Source organism: Crotalus tigris, unplaced genomic scaffold (genome assembly GCF_016545835.1).
Source record: "Crotalus tigris isolate CLP2741 ecotype Arizona unplaced genomic scaffold, ASM1654583v1 scf7180000017753.6788120, whole genome shotgun sequence".
In the NCBI taxonomy this organism is placed as follows: domain Eukaryota; kingdom Metazoa; phylum Chordata; class Lepidosauria; order Squamata; family Viperidae; genus Crotalus; species Crotalus tigris.
This window is the reverse complement of record NW_024096615.1, coordinates 3,599,996-3,623,387: the sequence shown is the minus strand read 5'-3', so window position 1 is coordinate 3,623,387 and position 23,392 is coordinate 3,599,996. Positions and strand designations below refer to the sequence as shown.

At 38.4% G+C, this 23,392-nt stretch overlaps 1 protein-coding gene across 2 annotated transcripts in view; it reads left to right on the top strand.

Moving 5' to 3' along the window:
• The window catches only part of PUS7L (pseudouridine synthase 7 like), a 98,786-nt gene that overhangs the window by 1,371 nt on the left and 74,023 nt on the right, over positions 1 to 23,392 (top strand). The gene's annotated exons all lie outside the window — the stretch shown is intronic.

Here is a 23,392-nt window from a genome sequence, read left to right as displayed (position 1 = left end):
GCACACAGTGGGGAAATACGCCCGATTGTTCGCTGAGTGCAGCTGCAGGCGCTAGTGCATACCGTATCTTTCGATGTGTATTCCACATTGTATGCTGGTTTACTCTCTTGTAGATTAAAGTGCCCTCTGGTGCTTTGGAAAATAAGTTGATCCCCTTCTCTTTTTGGCAACCTCTCAAATACTGCTGTCATGTTCCTTTTCTCTAGACCAGTGGTTCTCAACCTTTCTAATGCCGCGACCCCATAATACAGTTCCCCATGTTGTGGTGACCCCCAACCACTTATACATCACCAGGTGCCAGGGGTGTGGCCAAAGAAAAGAGGGGGAGAATGGCGGACAGCCTTGTTTGGTGACCCCCGTGAAATGGTCGTTCGACCTCAAATGGGGTCCCGAACCACTGCTCTAGACTAGCCAAACCCGAATCCTGTAACCAATCTTCATATATTTTAGTCTCCAGACCTTTAATCATCTTATTTGCTCTTCTTTATACTTTTTCCAAAATCTCAACATATTTTTGTAATGTGACCAAAACTGAATGCAGTATTCCAGGTGTGGCCTTACTAAGGCTTTATAAAGCAGTACTAATACTTCATGTGATACTGATTCAGTGCCTTTTGTTTATATAACCAAGGATTGTATTAGCTTTTTTTGGCTGCTGCTACACACTGCTGGCTCATGTTTAATTGTCCACTAGGACTCCAAGGTCCCTCTCACAGTTACTGTTTTTGAGCCAGGTTTCACCTAATCTATACTTGTACCTTTGATTTTTCCAGCCCAGATATAAAACCTTGCTTTTCTCCACATCCAAAAATATTTTGTTGGATATCATTTTGTTGAAATCTGTCAAGATCTTTTTGGATCATGGGCTTGTCTTCAGGGATGTTGGCTATTCCTGCCAGCTTAGTGTCATCTGCAAATTTGATGAGTTCCCCTTCTATTCCCTCAGCTAAGTCATTTATGAAGATATTGAAAAGTACTGGGCCTAAAACAGAACCTTATGGTGTTGTAGAAATGAGAGACTTGAGTCAGCTCTTTTGAGGAAAGGGAAGTTTATTGCACAGGTTCAGAGATCTATTCACAGCTTAAAGAGTCTGAACGTCAGACTGGGGCTTAGATGATCATATTTATAACCCCCAATACGTAGGTATTCCTGATTAAGACATATTCCATACATGGTTACATTCTATAGTTCCTTATTCTAACATAGGAAAGTTACTAGACATGGTTATAATCTATAGTTCTTCTTTTAAACATAGGAATGCTTTTAGCAGTTAGCAATATTTCAAGTGTTAAGCAGTTTTCAATATATCATGTGATAGACAGTTTGCATTGTATCATGTGCAGAGCCGAGAACAGGATATCTGGCAATTCTAATTTTAAGTGTTGTCTGGTAGGCAGGAAAACCTCCCTTTCACCCACAATCTTTGTTAGACAATCAGTATTTTTCCAGCTTCCCACTTTAGTGGTACCCTACTGCTTACTTCCCTCCACGTAGATATAGTAACATTAAGGACTACTCGTTGAGTATGATTTGTCAGCCAATTACAGGATTTGGGTTTGGCTAGTCTAGAGAAAAGGACTAGGGCAGGGGTACGCAATCTTAGCTCTTTTATGACTCGTGGACTTCAACTCCACGTAGATATAGTAACATTAAGGACTACTCGTTGAGTATGATTTGTCAGCCAATTACAGGATTTGGGTTTGGCTAGTCTAGAGAAAAGGACTAGGGCAGGGGTACGCAATCTTAGCTCTTTTATGACTCGTGGACTTCAACTCCCATTGGCTGACAAATCATACATCACCCATTGGGTGATGATGTTATCGAACCCACATTTTTCTAGCTTACCACGAAGTAGGTTGTAGTCTAATTTGTCAAATGTCTTGCTGAAGTTTAAATATATGATTTATTTTTAACAAACCCATCCTGGCTTTTAGTTATAACATTATTTGTTTGTAGATGTTCTCAAATCTGTTTTTTGGTTATTTTTTCCAGTATCTTCCCAGGTATTGATATTAGGCTGATTGGTCTGTAGTTTCCTGGGTCTGTTTTTTTTTATTAGTTTTTATTGATTTTTTAATACAATTCAAAAGTGCTTATTCAACAAACATGTCTGAGTTTATCATTCACTAATATAAATTAAATTCTAATCCCTAATTTGTTTCTCCAACCATTGATAAAATAGGTCCCAAGTTTGAAAATATTGTTTCTTCTTTTTCTTTCAAACCTCAAAGTAAGTCTGTCCATTTCCGCACAGTCTAGTATTTTTTTAATTATTTCTTCCTCTGGTGGTATTTCTTCATTTTTCCAGTATTATGCGAATGTAATTCTTGCCGCTGTTATCATGTGCAAAAGCAAATATACACTTTGTTTATCACGTTTTTCTGGCATTATGCCTAATAAAATCTATATGTTTCCCCAACATCTTTTCTAGCCAAGTATGTATTTTTGTCCAATATCCCTTTGCTTTAACACATGTCCACCACATATGATAAAAAGTACCTGGCTTATGATTATATTTCCAACATTTATTTGACATATTTTTAAACATTTTTGCTAATCTTGCTGGTGGCAGATGCCATCTATAAAACATTTTATATAGGTTTTCTTTATAAGAGGTTAACATTGTCAGTTTCCCACAGGCATTGCCATTTTTCTAAGCCTATATTGCAGTAATGGCGAAACTTTTAGAGTCTGAGTGCCCAAACTGCAACCTAAAACCCACTTATTTATTGCCAGGTGCCAAGTGGACATGGCCCACTGGGTGGGCATGGCTGCAGTGGTCATGGCAGATTGGGTGGGAGTGGCCAAGGTGGGCATGATCACCTTGATGTTGTTCGTGGGGAGGGACGTCTGTGGGTGCCGAGCAGGGTTGGGGGAGATCCAGGGGGTCTCTGGCAGGTGGGGCGATGGGCAGGAGGCTTGTCCTGCGGGGTGAGCCAAGGCAAGGCAAGGCAGGACAGGGGTGCCATTGTCACAGGGAAAGGTGAGGCAGGGGCCGGGGCGGCTGCTGCCTGACACCATCGGCCCCTGCACACAGACGCCAGTGAGCGCATGGGTGCTGGGATGCATCCAGTCATGTGGGACCTCGGTGAGTTAGTGGGCAGCTGGTTGAAGAGGGATGGTTGCCATCTCCGGGACATGGCGCGCGTGCCCACAGAGAGGGCTCTGAGTGCCGCCTCTGGCATGCGTGCCATAGATTCGCCACCACAGCTATATTGTATCCAAAGTTCTTTGCCCATATTATTGTTTCTTTTACTTGTTCATCTTCCATTTTCAAATGTAATAAGAAGTTATACATTTTCTTAATTAATTTCTCATCAGAAGTTAATAATATCTTATCAAACAAAATCTGCTCTTTATAAAATCCATACAGTTTAACATCTTTATCATATCTCACTTGCATTTGTAAATGTGTCCACCATGATAGATCAATACTCTGATTTTCCATCTCTTGTCAAAGATTTTAAGTTCCCTTCAGAATTCAGAATATCTTTATATGTCTATATTTTTTCAAGACTGACTAAATTTGGATATACAAATGCTTCCATTATTGAAAGCCATCTTGCAATTTTCAAATATATTTTACATTTTATTTTTTCCCATGTTAATAATAATGCATTTCTAATGTAGTGGTTTTGAAAATATTTATGAATTTTATTTTTCCCACACCATAAGAAAAAATGCCAAACAAGTTGTAAATCATATAAAATGTTCTACAGATGGCATTTAGCATCGGCGAGATTGGCTAAAATATACAAAAATATGAATCCGGAATGTTGGAAATGTAAAAACAAAGAAGGAACATTTTATCATATGTGGTGGCAATGCCCCAAAGCAAAGACCTATTGGGAGCAGATTAGGAGATGGTTACAGGAAATAACAAAACAACAAATTGAACTCAAACCCGAAATATTTTTATTAGGCATAATTAACCCAAAAATTGAGAAACGACTCCAATACATCATTATACATATTATAACTGCAGCAGGCATTGCATATGCACAATATTGGAAAAGGGAGAATATACCAAATGCGATGATTATATGTAAGATATTAGATTGTGCTGAGATGAACAAACTTACCTTAGAACTAAAAGACAAAGAAGCTACAGAATTCTACGAGATATGGGACATGTACTATAACTGGTTAGAATTGAGGAATAAAAAAGTATGAGAAGTAATGTAAATAAATGTAAATAAATGTAAGAAATACAGGACATAGTATTGTTAAGAAAAAAGAAAAAATGTACTGTGTATTTTGTTTGTTTGTAAAGAGAAAAAGGAAAAATAAAAATTAAAAAACAAAACAAAACAAAAAACTGTTCTGTCTGTTTCTGGGCTTTTCTATCCTCTTGTTGGTATTGTGTTCTTTCTCCCAAGAATGCTCTATTTCTTTCATCAAAGTTTTCTGCCTTCCAAACTGAGTCCAAATGATATTGTAATGGGTCATTTCTAACTCTTCTCAGTATCTCATCCCTTGTTGTTTTCTTTACAAATCTTACATGGACTTCTCTAGGCAATTTGTGTTTCCTTGCATAACTTGAATTCATTCTAAATATTTCATCAATCTCCAGTTGTATTTCAACTTTGTCTGTTTTTAGGGTCTCCGCTATGTCTTCCTTCTTATCTTCAGGTATATTCTGAAATCTTAGATAGTATACAGCTTTCTCCATTTCCAAGGCTGCAACCGCTCCTTCTAAACTTTGATTTGCTTGTTCTAGCCTTTCATTTTCTTCCATTATTGCCTCCATTATTTTATCAGTTTCTTCTGATTTATCTTCCATTTTTTGAATTTTTTGTTCATTTTAAACAATCATTTGTTGATGGACATCAAATTGTGTCTTTATGTCAAGCATTTGCTCATTTAGCTTTTCTAGGTTGTTTTTTTATCTCTTCATGATTCTTCTGTATTATTTCTTGAATTAATTGTAATGTAGCTTGCATTTCTTTTTGAAAGTTATTTTGCTTTTCTCATTGTAACATTTTTTCAATGGATCTCTGGCTTGCTGGACTACATGTTCCAGAAGAGGGTGCAGAAGAAGGGTTTTTTTGTAATTTTTTTTTTAATTTTTATTATTTTATTTTCATTACAATCATAAGGAAAAAAAATTCAGATACATAAGAAGTTAAAATACAACACACAAATTCCGACATTGCTCACCCATTTCCCCCCAGACCGCATCCCCCTCTCATTTCTTCACTTCCCCCTTCCTTCTACCTCTTCCTCTCCTCCCCTCCCTCCCTCCTCCATCTTTCTACTTACTTATCCCTCTCCTCTTCTTCTCAATCGGATGTGGTCTGAGGGAAAATGCCCGAACAATCCTCTATCACCAAAATCTGAACTATTGAACATACTACCCATACTCTCCCCTCCCCCCTCCCCCCACCCCCTTTTCCCCCCGACTTCCCAGAGCTCAGTACAGGGTTACAAAACAAAGAAGAAAAAAAGAAAAAAAAGAAAACTAAACATAGTCAACTTAAATTTACTACTTATACAATAACCGGAATCCTAATAACCCTTAACTCTCTGCAAACTTCAATTCATAATTTAATAAAAATCCATTATTCATAAAATAAATGAAACTTTGTTGTTCCATACTTCTTCTGAATATATTCTATCCATCTTCTCCATACAGAAACATATCTCTTTTGTGAATGGTCCTTTAAGTAAGCAGAAATTTTTGCCATTTCTGCTAAGTTAGAAACCTTGAATACCCATTCTTCTAAAGAAGGCAGAGAATCTTTTTTCCAATACTGACCCACCAATAGTCTTGCTGCTGTTATTAATTCAGCATTACAATAGTTTCTTTAACATCAAAATCCACAAAAATACCCAAAAGAAATAATTGGGGAGTAAATTTAATTTTTCTTTTAAAAACCTTTTGAATGTTCCACCAAATCATAATCCAAAAAGCTTTAATATTTTTGCAAGTCCACCAAACAGGAAAATAAGTTGCATCCAAGGAACCACATCTCCAACATTTGGGTTGCAAATTCGGATACATACAAGATAACTTTTTAGGATCCAAATGCCATCTATAAAACATTTTATAAAAATTTTCCCTCAAATTTTGAGCCTGCGTAAATTTAACATTTCTAATCCAAATTACCTCCAATAAGTCCAGTGAAATCGGTTCCTTGAGTAAATTTAACATTTCCAACCCAGATTATCTCCCAAGAATCCATTAAGATTGGTTCCTGTATATTCTGGGCCCATTTAATCATACAATCTTTTACTAACTCTGTTTCTGAATCCAATTTTATCAACTCATTATAGATTCTTTTGATATGAGCAAATTTCTGATCTTTAATCTGAATTACCAAGTTTTCATCTGTTAAAGTAATTCCCACCTTCTTATCTACCCTCCATCTCTCCATTATTTGTAAATATTGAAACCATGATTGTAAAATATTTTCTTGCCTTAACAAATCAAAAGACTTTAATTGCCAATCTATACCTGACCAAATGAGCAACTCTTTATAGGAAATATTGTCAAAATTCACCCCTTTAGAAACCCCTTGAATTGCCTGTCCAGGAATCCCCCAAATGGGTATTTTATAGTTCAATTTATAATAATACTTCCTCCAGACACGAAGTATGGCATTTCTTAAAATATGTGACTTAAACACCCAATCTGCTTTCTTATCAAAAACTAAATATGCGTGCCAACCAAATAATAAATCCCAGCCTTCAAGAACCAAAATATTTTTGTTTGTTAAATTGAGCCAATCACTTACTAAAGTTAAAATGGCCGCATCATAATATAATTTCAGATTAGGTGCTTTAAGTCCACCCCTTTCTCTAGCATCTTGTAAAATCTTAAACTTAACCCTTGGTTTCTTGCCATATAAATTTATTGATACCCTTCTGCCACTCTTCCAAATTTGCATCCTTTTTCAAAATGGGTAACATCTGAAATAAAAAAAGAAACTTTGGTAGAACATTCATCTTTACTACTGAAATTCTCCCCAACAATGATAATTGTAGTTTTTGCCAGTCATTTAAGTCTTTTTGTACCTTTATCCACAATTGTTCATAATTATTCTTATACAATTTCCCATTAGATGTTGTGATATATACTCCTAAATACTTAACCTTATTAACTACATCATAACCTGTTGCTTCAACTATAGTATCTTTTCCCTTCATAGACACATTTTTAAGTAAAATTTTAGTTTTATTCTTATTCACCTTAAAACCAGAGACCTGTCCGTACTGCGCTAAAATTTCAACCAATTCGTTAACCGAATCTGTTGGATAAGATGTCACCACCAAATCATCAGCAAAAGCTTTCAACCTATAATCAATCTTATTTATTTTTATTCCTTTTAATCTAGAGGATTCTCGAATTTTAATAAGTAAGATTTCCATAGTTAATACAAATAACAAAGGGGATAAAGGACAACCTTGCCTAGTACCTTTTTCTATTTTAAATTGCTCTGTTAATCCCCCATTAATTATAATTTGTGCTGATTGTTGCTGATATACAGCTTTAAGAGCACACAAAAATTTATCTCCAAAATTCATTTCCTCTACCACTTTCAATAAAAATTTCCAATCTAATTGATCAAAAACTTTCTCCGCATCTATAAATATTAAGGCAGCAGGAATTTGATTATTCTTATCCAAGTATTCTATTATATTAACCAATTGTCTTACATTATTTTTCATGTATCTTCCTGTTATAAATCCCGATTGATCAGTATGAATCAGTTGTTTCAAAACCTGCATTAATCTATTTGCCAAAATCTTTGCAAAAATCTTATAGTCCGTATTTAACAAAGATATAGGCCTATAATTTCTAGGCTGGGACAAGTCCTGATTATCCTTTGGAATCAATGATATGAAGGCCCTTTTCCAGGATGGAGGTAACTCTGCTCCCAACAAAATGTCATTAAAAAGTTCCTTCAATGGTTCTATCATTTCTTCCAATAGCATCTTGTAATAAATTGCAGTTAATCCATCAGTACCTGGCGTTTTACCAACCTTTAATATCTTCAGCAGTAATTGAAGCATTAATTCCATCACGCTGGTCAGTCATAAGTCTAGGAAAATTGGCTTGTTGTAAATAATTTTCTACATCTGAAATTTGTATAGCTTCACTAGTATATAACTTAGAATAAAAATCTAAAAAAGCCTTTTTAATCAAATTTTGTTGATACACCTCTTTGCCTTTATAACATATTTTGTTTATAATCCTTGATTTCTACTTCTTACGTAGTTGATAAGCCAACCATCTACCAGGTTTATTTGCATTACAAAATGTATTATACTTCATGTACCTCAAATTAATTGCCATCTGATCCGCTATTAACATATTAAATTGTTCCTTAAGCAGAGTTATAGAAGCTTTCAAATTATTATCCATTGGATTTGATAATAAAATCTTTTCCTTACATTTAATCTCATCTTCCAACTCTTTACGCTTCTCAGTTTGTTTACGTCTATGAGCATTATTCATAGAGATCAAAATCCCTCGCATGTATGCTTTACTGGAATCCAAAATCATTGGCATCGAGGTGCCCTTATTCATATTCCAAGAGAAAAATTCTTTTAAATAACCTCTACATTTCTGTATATTCTCTTCATATCTAAATAAATTCTCATTTAACCTCCAAGACCTTCTAGACCCTTTATCCAAAAAAATTTCCAACCATACAGGACTATGATCTAAAAAAATTCTAGAAAATATCTCAGTATTCTTCACTTTGAAAGAAAAGTCATTAGTAACTAGAAAAAATCAATTCTAGAATAAGATTGATGCCTGTCTGAAAAAAAGGTAAAATCTTTTTCCTGAGGGTTACGTTCTCTCCAAATATCTCTGAGTTCCAAATCTTCCTTTAAATCAAAAAAAGTTTTCGGAGGTTTAGTCTGGTTACACACTTTAAAAGAACCCTTCTTATCTTTGCTTGGATCCAAAACACCATTCCAATCTCCCATCATAATAACCGATTTATAATCCAAAGAAATTAGTTTCTGATGAATCATCTTGTAAAAATGTTTTTGTTGTTGATTGGGAGCATATAATCTAACAAGAAGAATTCTATTATCATTTATTAAAAGATCAATAATAACATATCTGCCTTGTAAATCCAAGTCAATTAATTTTGGTGAAAGCTCTTTTCTTACATATATAACTACACCTCCTTTTTTCTGCAATGTAGGAGCTATAAAATGTACCCCAAGCCAAGGGTTAAACAAGTATTTTTGATCTTTGGAAATAATATGAGTCTCTTGCAAACAAATAATATCATTTTTATGTTGTTTCAAATAGTAAAAAACTTTCTTTCTTTTCTGTGGAGTGTTTAGCCCGTTAACATTCCAGGTTAGAAGCTTTGCCATTCTTGGCAGGTTGAAGCCTTTGGAACAAAACCTCTAGACTTGCAGTCGATGACTTCTTTGGCCTTGCTCCTCCCACTGGCTCTGAAGTAAAGTGTAATCCATCATCAACCTTTTGTTGCTGTTGCTGTTGTTGTTCTCTTTCTCTACGTTTATAGACAGCACGTGTAATTCTCTGTTGTTTTGGGTCATCAATTAATTGAATAGATTCAACCAATAACTCTTCTCTTGGGAGTGGCTTTAAGCCTACATCAGATTGTGTTTCTGCCTTGCTCTCATTTTTTTTTGATCTTGGAGATGGTGGTGACTGCTTTTAACACAGTCATATAAAAATCTTTTGCTTTAGAAATTGTATTAAGACGATAACGTAAGCCAAGATAAGTCGCCACTATCCCCACAGGAATATCCCATCTGAATTGAATTTGTTGTTTCTTAAGTTTATCCGCCAAAAAAGCAAAATCTCTCCTTCTCCTAAGGATTTTTGAAGGTATTTCTTTTAAGATTATCACATCTTGAGTTGCAATCTGAAATCTGTGCTTATAAAAAGCCTGAATAATTTCATTCCGCAATGATCTTCTAGCAAAATAAACCACCACATCTCTTGGTAGCTTCCTCTGTTTTGTGACCCATGAATTAACTCTAAAAATCTTTTCTATATCTCTCAACATTGCTTCAGGGTCGCATTCCAAAATAGAAGCCAATTCAATTGCAATTTCTTCCTTCAAATTCTCCTGAACATTCTCCTTCAAGCCTCTTATTCTCAAAGCGAACTCCATTTCTCTATATTGTGACATTAAAATCCCATCCTGTACATTGTCTGCATTATCTTCTATCTTATCAACTCTATCTTGTAGTATTTCAACCTTCCCCACCACTTCATCCACCCTGTCATCAATTTTTTCTACAAGTCCAGCAAGCCCGTTCAGTGCAGAAATAATATCTACTCTCATCTGATCATTTTTTTTCTCAATAAGTTCTGCTGTCTTTTGTATAGTTTTCTCATAAATGTTCTCCAAAGCATCTTGCTAATCTTTAAGTGTTATTGACTGAGGTGGTGGTGAGGATGGAGAAAGTTTAGGTCTGGGTTGTTGTTGTACAGTCTGAGTTACTGAAGAAGGAGTTGCAACTTTAGGAAGAGAAGCAGGTCCAGGACGTTTTCAGGCCATTTTAACAAAGAAGACATTGTCTGGCCGATGGGACCTGAAGGAGGCCCAATCTATGGGACCTCACCAATCTCTGGGAGCTGTGCGGCAGAATGCGGTCCTGTAAGTAACCTGGCCCTATGCCCTGAAGGGCTTTGAAGGTGATAACCAACACCTTGAATTGTGTCCGGAGACCCACAGGAAGCCAGTGCAGCTCGCGGAGGATAGGTGACACGTGGGCGAACCTTGGTGCGCCCACAATCGCTCTCGTGGCTGCGTTCTGAACCAACTGCAGCCTCCGAACGCCCTTCAAGGGTAGCCCCATGTAGAGCGCATTACAGTAATCCAGTCTTGAGGTGACAAGGGCATGAGTGACTGTGAGTAAAGCCTCCCGGTCCAAATAAGGCCGCAACTGGTGCACTAGGCGAACCTGTGCAAAGGTCCCCCTGGCCACAGCCGATAGATGTTGTTCCAAATTTAGCTGTGAGTCCAGGAGGACACCCAAGTTGCGTGCCTGCACTGAGGGAGGTAAATTTGCCCCCCCCCAGGACTAAAGATGGACCATCCAGTTGGCCTTTGGGGGGCAAGACCCAGAGCCACTCTGTCTTGTCAGGGTTGAGTCTAAGCCTGTTCACCCCCATCCAGACCCTCACATCTTCCAGGCACCGGCACATCACGTCGACTGCTTCACTGAAAGGACACGGGGTGGAGATATACAATTGGGTATCATCCGCGTACTGATGATACCTCACCCCGTGTCGCCGAATGATCTCACCCAGTGGTTTCATGTAGATGTTAAAAAGGAGGGGGGACAGGACCGAGCCCTGAGGCACCCCATAATTGAGGCGCCTAGGGGTCGATCTCTGTCCGCCCGCCAACACCGACTGCGACCTGTCAGAGAGGTAGGAGGAGAACCACCGCAATACGGTGCCGCCCACCCCCACCTCTCCGAGACGACGCAGAAGGATACCATGGTCGATGGTATCGAAAGCCGCTGAGAGGTCAAGAAGCACCAGGATAGAGGAATAACCCCTATCCCGGGCTCGCCAGAGGTCATCGGTCAGTGCGACCAAAGCAGAGTAACAAAGAAACAATATTCCTCCGCCATCTTTCTTGCTCCAGCAATTTGTTCAGATAGTAACAGCAGAAGATGTTAGTTCTCCCCGAGTTAAATTAGAAGTAAAATCCAGTCTTTGTCCTCCTGGGAGCTCTGTCTGCTTTAAAAGTCACTTACAGTTTTCATTAGGAGAGCAGCAGTGGAGGCGGCATCTGGCTTCATTCTCTTCGGAGAACAAAGACATCCCAGGAAACGGAGCAACACCCGGACTTTGGAGGAGCTCTCACACTTCACCTCCCAAGAAAAAATCCCTGGGAGGTTGGTGAGGTTCAACTCCTATCCAGGAGAAAGCTCACCTTCTTCCCTTCACCCGGGAAGAAGGTTTCAAGCCATAAAACAGCTGGTTGTCGCTGTTTAACCGGCTTTTATGATCTCCCAGGAGAGGCAGCTGTAAAACAGCTGCCATCAACACCAACGCAGCCACTGTAAGTGCCAGGTTTTTTTTTTTTTTTGTAATTTTAGTAAGGTTTGGAGCACTCATTTTTTCAAATAAGTAAGTTTTGTAAATCCACAAGGGTAACGGAAAAAAAAGAAAAAAGGCCAACTGGTTTAGGCTATAATCCAGTCGTAAAAAAGGCCAACTGCTTTAGGCTGATCCAAACATTCCAGTCAGTTCAAAAATATAAAAAGCCTTCTATCTTCAAATAGTTTCTATAATAGTTATATCCAAGGTCAAAAGATATAATTGTAGAAAACCTTTTCTGGTATAGAGTCACATAAAGTTCTTTTTGTTTACAGCAGATGTTAATTCAAGGTCAGCAATTTCTTAGATACTTTTTGTATTGTTGTAGTGTCTTCTCACCACTAGATGTCCTCATTTAACTGTAATGTCTATATCCAGGTTTAAAAGAGGATTTTTTTAAAAAAAAATACTTTCTCACAAAAATAGAGACATTTTCCCACGTCATAAAAGTTAGCAAAGTTTTCTTTAAATCAGTCCCAATTACATTTTCTGTATATTCTTTTGTATTCCTTAATTTTGTTCCATTTAAGATTTTTCGCCACTTTTAACTCCTTTCTTCCCAATTCTTCTTGGGGTCTTTGCTTTTGGAAATTGTCCAATCAAGGGATTTATATTTCTAAATCCATAGGAAAAAGGAAATTAAAAAATACTCTCACCCAGATCTCAACACATTGTTGACAATCAGCTGTTCAGGGACATGCCGCGGCTTGCTGCATTCTTTGCTTTCTTTCCCGGTTATCTATGACTTGGGCTGTATGTACGTTTACCAGCAGGCTTTCTCCCATCTGTTTGAAGAGTTTCCTCGGTTTGATTGGGCTGACCTCCATCAACTCCAAGCTCCCAAGTCTTCCCTTCCTCCTCGTCGCTTCTCCAGGGCAACTTTCCGACCCTTTAGGGTCTCCGGATAGAGCAAAATTGGACTGGGAAACCAGAGTTCCGGTTTCTTTCGTCCATGCCATCATGACACTGGCAGAATCTTCTGTTGTTTTTTTTTCCTTTTTTGAAGATGGGAACCACATCAGCTCTTTTCCAATCCTCTGGTAGTTCCCCAGTGCACCAAGATTTTTAAAGATATGATACAATGGTTCTGAGATAACATCTGCCAGCTCCTTTAGAACTCTGGGATGTAATCCATCAGGTCCCAGTGACTTATGTTCATCAAGGTCAGACAGGTATTCTCTTACCATTGTTTTGCTTATTTTAATTTTTATTTCTAGTCTGTCATTTACAGTTAGATTTTTGGTAGGTTGGGCTATAGGTTCTTTTTGCATGAAGACTGATGCAAAGAATGAGTTAAGGAGCTCCACTTTCTCTCTACTGCCTGTTACTTCCTTGCCATCTTCTCTCTTTAGTGGACTGACTGTTTCCTTGACTTTTTTTGTTATTTATATGTTGAAAGAAAGTTTTTTTTTATTATCTTTGACTTTTGTTGCAAGTCTTTGTTCATTCTGAGCCTTCGCTTTCCTGACTTCATCTTTTCAGATTCTGGCTATTTGCTGATATTCTGCCTTAGTTATGTGTTCCTCTTTCCATTTTTTGTATTTATCCTTTTTGTCTTTCAGTTTATAAGATCTTTGTGCAACCATGCTGGTTTCTTCTTGGATTTCTTGTTTTTCTTTTTTAGTGGTATTGTGTTGGACTGGGCCTTTATGATTTTATTTTTCAGTGTTTCCCATGCTTCTTGATTTGTTTCCCCTTTAAGATTTTTATCCATGAAATTTTGCTTAGGCTCTCTTTGAGTTTTTTTAAAATCAGATCTTTTAAACTTTTAAGACACTGGTTGGATCATATTCTATTGCTTGTGTTTGCAAGGTTCTGGCAATTTCAACTCCTCCTATCACATTTTCTCTATTAGTAAGAATTAGATCTAGTATAGCTTTTCCTCTAGTTCCCTCCTCTACATTTTGAATAAAGTTGTCAGGTAAGTTGGTTAGGAATCTCTTTGATCTCCCACTTGCTACAGAGTTTGTCTCTCAGTTGATACCAAGATAGTTAAAGTCTCCTATTACTACTGTGGTATGTTTCCTACTGTAAGGACCCACTTCAACGCACATCTTAAGAAAGCTGAACTCTTGGGAACAATTTCTTCCAACAGGAACTTTTATTAAGAGTAGTTGATAGCAGGCATAAAGACAGGATCTAAGGGGTTCCCTTACAGATTGATATTTTAAAGTGTCCCTAAGCAAACTCCATCCCACAGTTCATCCAGGTGGTTCAGACTGGCAATTCCCCAGGTATTAATTCCATCAATGGGAATGGAAAGATAACATCAATCTGGCTCCATTCATGCACGATCATTCCACAGCTCTTCACACCTCATTTTGAAGATGGAGAAATAAACCAGGTCCCAGAGGTTTGTATTTCTTCCCCCCACTTTTCTTAGCTGCCCGATAGGAGAAGTTCAGAGGAGTGCATAGTATAGGAGACAATTTGTTACATTGTAATGGATCAGGGCAGGTGCCAAGGCATGGTCCACTGGAGAAGCCTCACTGTTCCTCTCAGACCATGCGGGGGGGGGCTAGATGGTGGCACGGGCTGCCCGGAGCACTGGGCAGCAGAGGTGAAACGCCCAGCCTGGCCCTCGAGCACTCGCGGCACCAAGCCCAGCCCCACTCTCCCAAGGGGGCACACAGCTGCACTTACCTCCTCAAGGCTGTTGCTGCTGTGCTTGCTCTCCTTACCCAGGTTGCTCATGATGGGTATGAGGGCAAAGTCAGAGGGAGGCCCATTCCCTCTCCATGGGAGGAGACCCAGCTTTGTATCAAAAGCTTCCTTAGCAATATGATGGGAGACCCCAGGATAGGCCAGGAGGAGGGGGCAAGGGAATGGTGAAAGGGCAGGACTAAGGCAGGACTTCCCTCAGACCCTCCCTCTCCTCCTTTCCTCCTTTCCTTTCTTCCTAAGTACAGAGTGGTGGGAAAATATTTGAGATGAGGGAGGGAGAAAAACAGGCAAGAAACGCAGCTGGGGAGGTGTCACCCTTTGTGAGGAATGAAGAAATGGACCATCTCCTGGAAGTGGCCAGCACATGGCCTTCACCTACTTCACATATCTGGCTTGGTGGGCTCTGGGGGAGGGGATGCCGTGAGCAGCGTGACAGTCAACATTACCTGTGCAATGCTGCCCAGCCCCCAGCTTGCCCGGTTTCGGCAGGCAGCAGGGCGCTCTCCTCACAGTGCCGAGAGGCTGAGCCGGGTGATGCAAAGCTCACAAGTTTTGCACCTTGTTGCCTGCTGAAACTGGGCAGGCTGGGGGCTAGGCAGCATTGCACTTCTCATCAGATTCGCGCCATCTGGCTCAGCTCTTGGCACTGTGAGGAGAGCACCCCGTTGCCTGCTGAAACCAGGCAGGCTAGGAGCTGGGCGGCCTCGCGTTTCTTTTTGGATTTGTGCCACCCAGCTCAGCCTCTCGGCGCTATGAGAAGAGCGCCCCGCTGCCTGCCGAAACACCTCCCGCAGAGCCCATCAAGCCAGATATGTGAAGTAGGTGAGGGCCATTTGCTGGCCATTTCCAGGCGATGGTGCATTTTTTCATTCCTCACAAAGAAAGACACCTCAGCATGCATCCATGGGGGGTGCGGCCAACGCGGCAGGGACTGGTTTCTCACTGTTTCCAGATGGCCTATTGGAGCTAAGACTGAATGTATTTCAGCATAGATGGCCACCACAAAATTGTACATTGGCTCCCAGCTGGCCTGGGCCAGGACCACGGCAGTGGGGGCCGTTGCCTCACTGTTTCCAGAATGGCCACATCTGGCCCCCGGGCCTTGTGTTTGACATGTCTGTACTAGTAGAAATCCTCCATACACTTTCCCAATGCTGTGGCAACCTAGAACAAGCAACGTGGCTGCAGCCAGGTTCATTGTAAAGTTGACATTAGGTTCTATAGGTTGTGCAATTTGGCCTCCCTCCCCTCTCATTTTAAGTTTAAAGCCCTTTTGATTAGATGAGCCAGTCGTTTTCCGAATATATTCTTTTCAGTTCTTGTGAAGTGCAGTCCATCCCTTGCCAGTAGCCCTTCATCTAGGTAATTCAGACCATGGTCTAGGACAGGGCTTATCAGTGGTACATTGGCACATGGCAGATGGTACGCGGCCCTGCCCAGTCCAGCCAAGTGTAGCGGGGAGGAAATGAGCCAAAGTGGTGCATCACAGGACTTGCCATGAGAGAGTCCTGAGGAGCTGTAGGGTGGCTGGAGCAAGGCAAAGGTGCCAAGATCGGCACTTCTGGCTCACCTAGAAGAGAAAGGAGGAGGAGGGGGCAGAGAAAGGAGAGGCTATAAAAGGAGGCAGCTTGGGGGACTTTCGGTTTGCGTCGTGACAAGCCCTGCCTTCCACGCCTGATTTTGCCTGGCTGGGGGCCCTGAAAAGGGTGTAAAATCGCCCCAAAGATGAAGAGGGGTGGTTTGTTGATCATGGAGAGATGGCGGTCTTTTGGTTCGATCCAAGGAAAGCCCTACAAACCAGCAGGGGAAAGACCGGCTACATTCCTGTGGCTGGCCATTAGCTGCTGACAACCTAAAGGAAAAAAACCACTACTTAAGACATCATAAACAGTATGTTTGGAACTGGGTGAGAATATTGATCCTATCTTTACTATTTTACAACTGAATTTTCTGGGAAAGGCTCCCAAGAAGCTAAAACCCTCCGAATGTAAACTGAAATGGAGTTTTAATTTTATGGGGGACAGAAACATATAATATTGAAGTGGAAGTAATATAAAACGACAAATTTGATAAATTTGAAAACTGAGATAACTGTTAAGATTTTCTCTTTGGGGGGGGAAATTAAAGCGAATTATAAGAAATCCTTTGTTTTAAGAGTGGAAAATGGACTTTGAATGATATCTAGTGGTGGGTTTGTGTATAGCACCATAATTTGCTTCACTTGGTGATTCCTACCTTGGGAGAACAACTGGCAATAAAGGAAAATATTTTATCATCCTGACCTTCTTGGGTCATATACCTACTGAGCTTGGATTTTTAACTTCAACGGCTAGTGGGAGAGAAAGAAAAAATTGACCTTGGACTATGCCAGGCTGGGAAAGACTTTTGAGCTGTTTTCAGAGAACATTTTATTATTATTATTATTATTATTATTATTATTATTATTATTATTTTTTACAATTTTACAATAAAAACCCCTTCCCCAATCCCTCCCAACCCACCCCAAAACCCTCCCCCATTCTTCCCAGAGCTGAATACAGGGTTAACTAGAACTTAAAAGAAAAAACTTTTAAACCCAAATAAACCTCAAACAAATATAATTACATTCAGTAAACAAATTATTAAATACTTTAACTCCATTATATATAAAAAACAGAAAGAGAAAAAGAAGAAAAAAAGAAAAAATAAAAAAAATAAAAAACCTATTCTACACTTCTAAATAATATCTTAAACTTTAAATATAAATTATTCAAAAGCTAAATAATATTTTCTTATATCATACTTATATTGTATAAAATTTATCCATCTTTTCCACACCAAGAGGTACTTCTCTTGCGATTGATCTTTCAAAAAAGCCGAAATTTTTGCCATTTCAGCTAAGTAAGAAACTTTAAGAAACCATTCCTGCAAAGTAGGCAAAAATTCCTTCTTCCAATATTGCCCTATTAACAACCTTGCCGCTGTAATTAAGTTTAACATTAAAATAATCTCTTTATCATCACAATCAGAAACAATACCCAACAAAAACAATTGTGGGGTAAATTTTATCCTCCTTTTGAAAATTCTTTGAATATTCCACCATATCTTGATCCAAAACACTTTTATGCTTTTTTACATGACCACCAGATACGATAATACGTTGCATCCAAGCAACCACATCTCCAACATTTAGGCTGCAAATTTGAGTACATACGAGACATTTTTTGTGGATCAAGGTGCCATCTATAAAACATTTTATAGAAATTTTCCCGTAAATTTTGCGCTTGTGTAAATTTAACATTCTTCACCCAGATAATCTCCCATGTATCTAATAAAATCGGTTCATCAAAATTTTGAGCCCATTTAACCATACAATCTTTAACTAATTCTGATTCTGAATCCAATTCCACTAATACACCATAAATTCTTTTTATGTGGGTTCGACTTTGATCTCTAATTTGTTTTAGCAAATTCTCATCCTCTCTAAGCAAACCCACTTTATAATCTATCTTCCACCTTTCCAATAATTGTCTGTACTGAAACCATGAATAATTAATATTTTCTTGTGCTAATTCATCTATGGATTTTAATTGCCAATTTTTACCATCCCACTTAAGTAATTGTGTACAAGAAATACTATCCATCTTAACTCCTTTCCTTATTCCTTCTATTGCATGCCATGGAATAGCCCATAATGGAATTCTTAAATCAATTCTATAATATTTCTTCCAAACCCGAAGTAAAGAAGTTCTTAAAATATGATACTTGAAAACCCTGTCAACTTTTTTATTATAAATTAAATAGGCATGCCATTCATATAATAAATCCCACCCCTCCAAAAGGAGTATATCTACATTTGTTAAATTAACCCAATCACTAATTAATGTTAAAACCACAGCATCATAATACAATTTCAAATTCGGTACCTTGAATCCACCTCTCTCTTGTATATCTTGTATATTTTTAAGTTTTACTCTTGGTTTTTTCCCTGCCCAGATAAATTTATTGATACCTTTCTGCCATTCATCTAGGTTTGCTTCTTTCTTTAAAATAGGTATCATTTGAATTAGAAAAAGAAACTTTGGCAAGATAATTGCAGTTTTTTCCAATTCTCTAAATCCTTTTATATTTTAAACCACAGCCTTTCATAATTATTTTTATACAGTTTTGCATTGGAAGCAGATAAGATAACCCCCAAATATTTTACCTTATTAACAACCTCGAAACCTGTCAGTCTAACTAAAATCTCCTTATCCAAGTTGGTCATGTTTTTTGACAATATTTTAGTCTTATTATTATTGATCTTGAAACCTGAAACTTGTCCAAACTGATTTATCAATTGTAACAACTCCATTACAGAATAAGTTGGTTGAGACAAAGTAACAACCAAATCATCTGCAAAGGCCCTTAATTTATAATCATTTTTATTGATTTCTATTCCTTTTATATTAGGTGATTCACAAATTTTGATCAGCAAAATTTCCAACGTTAAAACAAACAGCAAAGGCGACAGTGGACAACCCTGTCTAGTCCCCTTTTCAATTGGAAATACCTCTGATAAACTTCCATTAACTATAAGTTGTACCGTTTGTTTTTGATAAATGGCTCAAAGAGCCTGTAAAAATTTTTCTCCAAAATTCATTTCCTCAACCAATCTTAACATAAATTGCCAATTTAACTGATCAAAAGCTTTTTCAGCATCTAAAAATATAAATCTTGCAGAAATCTGGTTGTTCTTATCCAAATATTCTATTAAGTTAATAATTTGTCTAACATTATTTTTCATATATCTTCCAGTTATAAAACCAGTTTGATCCATATGTATTAATTGATTCAACACAGTCATAAGTCTATTAGCTAAAATTTTGGAAAAAATCTTATAATCTACATTCAAAAGATATATAGGTCTATAATTTTTTGGCAGAGTAAGATCTTGGTCCTCTTTCGGGATCAAGGATATAAAAGCTCTACCCCAAGACAAGGGGGTCTCTAATCCCTCTAATATATTATTAAAAAGTTCCCTTAAAGGTTCTATCATCTCATCTATCAAAGTCTTGTAATAAATTGATGTCAATCCATCAGTACCCGGTGCTTTACCTACTTTTAATTGTTTAATTGCTGTAACAATTTCCTCTATAGTAACCAATCCATTAATTTCTTGTTTCTGAGGAAAATGAGCATCTTGTAAATATTTATCTATATCTAAAGCCTGTACTTTCCTACCCATATATAATTTTGTATAATAATCTAAAAAAGATTTCTTGATCAATTCCTTCTGATATACCAATTTACCATTATGCTTTATTTTATCTATAATTCTCAACTTTTGTTTCTTTCGCAATTGATAAGCCAGCCATCTCCCTGGCTTATTAGCATTACAAAATGTATTATGTTTCATATAAAGTAAATTGGTTGCAGTCTGATCCGCCATTAACATATTAAATTGCGATTTAAGCAATTTTATAGATTCCTTGACCTTCTCATCTGTAGGATTCGAAATTAAAACTTTTTCTTTTAATTTAATCTCATCTTCCAACTCCTTACGTTTTTGCACCTGTTTCTGTCTATAAACCTTATTCATTTGTATCAAAACCCCACGCATATAAGCTTTACTTGCATCCCATACCATTGCCATTGAGGTTCCCTTATGCATATTTAAAACAAAATATTCCTTTAAGTACTCTTTAAGTTTCTGAACATTCATTTCTTGTCTAAATAAATTTTCATTCAACCTCCAAGATCTCCTCTCCTCTTTTTCAGTAGCCAGTTCCATCCACACTGGGCTGTGATCTGTCAATGTCCTTGGAAATATTTTTGCATTCTTTACCCTAAAATATAAGTCCGTTGTAATTAAAAAAAAGTCAATTCTTGAAAAAGATCGATGTCTATCCGAAAAAAAGGTGAAGTCTCTCTCTTCCATATTATGTTCTCGCCAATAGTCTCGCAACTCCCAGTCCTCTTTCAAATCAAAAAAGGCCTTAGATAATTTGGCCTGTTTAAAAGAAGTAGAAAATCCTTTTTTATCTCTATATGTGTCTAAAATTCCATTCCAATCTCCCATTAATATAACAGATCTATAGTCCAATAAAGTCAATTTTTGATGTAACAACCTATAAAATTGTTCCTGTTGTTGATTTGGTGCATACAAACCTACTATAAGTATTTTCTTACCATACAATCCCACTTCAATCGTTACATATCTCCCCTGAGGATCAGAATCTACTAAACAAACTGATAAATTTTGCTTAACATACATAACTACGCCCCCTTTTTTCCCAAGAGCAAAGGATACAAAATGAGATCCCAATCGAGCATTAGCTAAATATTTTTGATCCTTAGAGATAATATGCGTTTCCTGCAAACAAATAATGTCATTATTATGTTGCTTCAGATAGTGAAATATTTTCTTTCTCTTCTGAGGGGAATTAAGGCCATTAACATTCCATGTCAGAAACTTTACATCTCCATCACCCAATAGCCTAGAGAAGACTGCTTGAAGATCTGCCATTGAGGATTGCACCAAAGATCTCTTAGGTCTTGCTCCTCCCACAGGCTCAGAAACAAATTCTTGTGAGACTTCTTTAACCTCTTTCTTCTGTTGTTCCTTTTCCTTACGTTTATGTGCAGCTCGAGTCATTCTTTGCTCTTTCATCTCAGCTTGTTGAAACCACTCAGCCTGTGGTTTTCCAGCTTTTATCAATACAACTTCTTCAGACTGCTGTTCTACCTCCTTCCCGTCCAAAACTTTAAACATTATAGGTGGTGATGAGCGTGCTCCCAGGACCGAAGTATAAAACTCCTTTGCTTTAAAAACAGTATTAAGTCTATAACGTGTCCCCACATGGCTCACCACTATTCCAATTGGAATATCCCATCTAAATGGCATCTGCCTCTTTTTAAGTTCATCTGCTAAAAAAGCAAACTCTTTTCTTCTTAAAATTTTTGATGGGATCTCCTTTAAAATTATAACATCTTGTGCAGCAATCTGAAACCTCTTATTATAAAAAGCTTGTATAATTTCATTACGCAGAGATCTTTTCCCAAAGTAAATTACCACATCTCTTGGCAGGTTTCTTTGCTTTGCAACCCAAGAGTTGACTCTGAATATTTTTTCAATTTCTCTGGATATTTCCTCTTTTTCTCTGTCCAGAATCACAGCAAAATCATTTACTATCATCTCTCTCAAGTCTTGTTGCATATCCTCTCTCAGACCCCTAATTCTTAAAGCAAATTCCATCTCTCTATATTGAAACATAACAATCTCATCTTGTGAATTTTCCATCTTATTTTCCATTCCTTCAAATTTTTCCTCCAACACCTCCATTTTATCTGCAACTTCTTCAACACGAGAGTCCAATTTTTCAACCACAGAAGCAAGTCCTTTTAAAGCCAAAACTATATCTTGCCTCAAAATACTATTATTCTCCACTAAAAGCTCTTTCACTTCACCTCTAATTTGAGATATAACATTTCCCATTATATCTTGCAAGTCTTTTACCGTTATTGGTTGCAAAGGAGGAGAAGATGGTGGTGTGGCTTTAGGTTGTGCTGGTAATATCGCCGGAGAAGAAGCCACCTTAGGTACTGTAGAAGTTGCTTGGCGCTTTGAAGCCATCTTTTTATATATATATATATATATATAAAATATCCGGGGCTCGATAGCCTTCCTGGACGTACTGGTCCAACGTTCCCCAGATGGAACTCTGAACACCAAGGTCTATCGGAAGCCCACTCATACGGACCGCATCCTCCATTTCCATAGTAATCATCCGGCCTCCCATAAGGCCAGCTGTATTAAGACCTTGTTCAAACGGGTACAGTCGCACTGCAGCACCATGGAAGCTAAGGCAGAAGAAAGAAAACATCTATTCCGCATATGCCGAATGAATGGGTATCCCCCGAGGTTTATTAAGCGACACAGTATGGCACCCGGACTACATAATGGACAATCAAGAGAGGACCTCCAGACACGGGTCATACGCGTGTCACTACCGTACATCAGAAATGTGTCAGAGGCTACAGCCAGGCTTCTGGCACCCCACAACATACAGGTAGCCCACAAACCCACCCAAACCATACGAGCTAAGGTGATGCGCCCCAAAGATCAGCTCCCCACCGCCGAGAGATCAGCCATAGTTTATAAAATCAACTGTGCGGATTGCCAGAGTAATTACATAGGCGAGACCTCGAAAAGACTTAAGACCCGCCTACATGAGCATAGGCTAGCCATCAGACGGGGTGAACAACACTCCCAGATTTGGGCTCATGCAGTAGAATACGGCCATCGTTTTGATTTTGAGAATGCCCAAATCTTGGCTAACGATATCACAAAAAGAGGCCGCTTATTAAAAGAGGCATGGTTCTCAGAAACTGAATCCATCAATAGGCGTGTGGATTTGTGTGCAGCACACCAGGCTCTGAAAATATGGAATGCTGGTAGCTGCATTAACCGGGAGAGGGGACCTAATTCAAAGACTTACTATCCAGAAGACATCGCCCGACCCTCCTCCTCATGTAATCACATTAATGCAGCCCCCACTGATGGCCCCCCCCTTCCTGGAACAACTACAGACCAGTCCTGGCAGACAACTGTGGACGGATTCGCCACGATCCGTAGAGAACGGAACAGCATGGAGATGGAATGGAAATGGATGGGGATTCGAGAAACTGGAAGAAAAACGGAATAC